The following is a 2,850-nucleotide window of genomic DNA, read 5'->3' on the forward strand; positions in this document are numbered from 1 at the left end:
CATTATCCTGTACCCCGAGTATCAGCCTGTCATTATCCTATACCCCAAATATCAGCCTGTCATTATCCTGTACCCCAAGTATCAGCCTGTCATTATCCTGTACCCCAAATATCAGCCTGTCATTATCCTGTACCCCAAGTATCAGCCTGTCATTACCCTGTACCCCAAGTATCAGCCTGTCATTATCCTGGACTCCAAGTATCAGTCTGTTATTATCCTGTACCCCGAGTATCAGCCTGTCATTACCCTGTACCCCAAGTATCAGCCTGTCATTACCCTGTACCCCAAGTATCAGCCTGTCATTATCCTGTACCCCAAGTATCAGCCTGTCATTATCCTGTACCCCGAGTATCAGCCTGTCATTACCCTGTACCCCGAGTATCAGCCTGTCACTATCCTGTACCCCGAGTATCAGCCTGTCATTATCCTGTACCCCAAGTATCAGCCTGTCATTATCCTGTACCCCAAGTATCAGCCTGTCATTATCCTGTACCCCAAGTATCAGCCTGTCACTATCCTGTACCCCAAGTATCAGCCTGTCACTATCCTGTACCCCAAGTATCAGCCTGTCATTATCCTGTACCCCAAGTATCAGCCTGTCATTATCCTGTACCCCGAGTATCAGCCTGTCATTACCCTGTACCCCGAGTATCAGCCTGTCACTATCCTGTACCCCGAGTATCAGCCTGTCACTATCCTGTACCCCGAGTATCAGCCTGTCATTATCCTGTACCCCAAGTATCAGCCTGTCATTATCCTGTACCCCAAGTATCAGCCTGTCATTATCCTGTACCCCAAGTATCAGCCTGTCACTATCCTGTACCCCAAGTATCAGCCTGTCATTATCCTGTACCCCAAGTATCAGCCTGTCATTATCCTGTACCCCAAGTATCAGCCTGTCATTATCCTGTACCCCAAGTATCAGCCTGTCATTACCCTGTACCCCAAGTATCAGCCTGTCATTATCCTGTACCCCAAGTATCAGCCTGTCATTACCCTGTACCCCAAGTATCAGCCTGTCATTATCCTGTACCCCCAGTATCAGCCTGTCATTATCCTGTACCCCAAGTATCAGCCTGTCATTATCCTGTACCCCAAGTATCAGCCTGTCATTATCCTGTACCCCAAGTATCAGCCTGTCATTATCCTGTACCTCGAGTGTCAGCCTGTCATTATCCTGTACCCCGAGTATCAGCCTGTCATTACCCTGTACCCCAAGTATCAGCCTGTCATTATCCTGTACCCCAAGTGTCAGCCTGTCATTATCCTGTACCCCAAGTATCAGCCTGTCATTATCCTGTACCCCAAGTATCAGCCTGTCATTATCCTTTTCCCCCGAGTATCAGCCTGTCATTATCCTGTACCTCGAGTATCAGCCTGTCATTACCCTTTTCCCCCGAGTATCAGCCTGTCATTATCCTGTACCCCAGTATCAGCCTGTCATTATCCTGTACCCCAAGTATCAGCCTGTCATTATCCTGTACCCCGAGTATCAGCCTGTCATTATCCTGTACCCCAAGTATCAGCCTGTCATTATCCTGTACCCCGAGTATCAGCCTGTCATTATCCTGTACCCCAAGTATCAGCCTGTCATTATCCTGTACCCCAAGTATCAGCCTGTCATTATCCTGTACCCTGAGTATCAGCCTGTCATTATCCTGTACCCCGAGTATCATCCTGTCATTATCCTGTACCCCAAGTATCAGCCTGTCATTATCCTGTACCCTGAGTATCAGCCTGTCATTACCCTGTACCCCAAGTATCAGCCTGTCATTACCCTGTACCCCGAGTGTCATTGCTGTGGATTCTCTAATACAAGTCCCTTATAAATGTTCTATAGTATACATATGCACTAGATCTTGTCCCAGTCACTTTAGGGTTGCTCGGGCCATATAATATGTGTCGATTACCAAATCATTCCCCCACAGGTTACAGCAGAGTATGGCACTGTCACCGCTGCCTGTCGTGTTTTACACAATACATACAGGATATATGGCCCCCAAAGCATAAGAACTATAAGTCCCAGCTGGGAGCTGAAATTTCACGTTGCTGGAAACCACTGGAGTAAGAAACCTGTGACATGGAGTTGACATTGTGCGTTATCTCTGTCAAACAGCTTCCGTAGCGTTCTCTCTAGAGGACACTGTCACATCCTGTATGACCACTCCCGGGGGCAAAAACTGCTTCAGATTATCTGTAGGAAGTAACAACAGTTTCTCATCTAACCTTTACATTCTCCTCTCAACATTTCAGAGATTTCCGGAAAGAAGTCACCTGCTTGAGGAATGTGATGGAAAATGTCCAGATCATCAGAAAATGCTCAATTTGCACAAGGATTGCGCTCACTATTCTGCTAGTACAGTCACTGTGTACATACATTACATTACTTATCCTGTATTATACTCCAGAGCTGCGCTCACTATTCTGCTGGTACAGTCACTGTGTACATACATTACATTACTTATCCTGTATTATACTCCAGAGCTGCGCTCACTATTCTGCTGGTACAGTCACTGTGTACATACATTACATTACTTATCCTGTATTATACTCCAGAGCTGCGCTCACTATTCTGCTGGTACAGTCACTGTGTACATACATTACTTATCCTGTATTATACTCCAGAGCTGCACTCACTATTCTGCTGGTACAGTCACTGTGTACATACATTACATTACTTATCCTGTATTATACTCCAGAGCTGCGCTCACTATTCTGCTGGTACAGTCACTGTGTACATACATTACTTATCCTGTATTATACTCCAGAGCTGCACTCACTATTCTGCTGGTGCAGTCACTGTGTACATACATTACATTACTTATCCTGTATTATACTCCAGAGCTGCGC

Source organism: Leptodactylus fuscus, chromosome 6, assembly GCF_031893055.1.
Source record: "Leptodactylus fuscus isolate aLepFus1 chromosome 6, aLepFus1.hap2, whole genome shotgun sequence".
Classification (NCBI taxonomy): Eukaryota; Metazoa; Chordata; class Amphibia; order Anura; family Leptodactylidae; genus Leptodactylus; species Leptodactylus fuscus.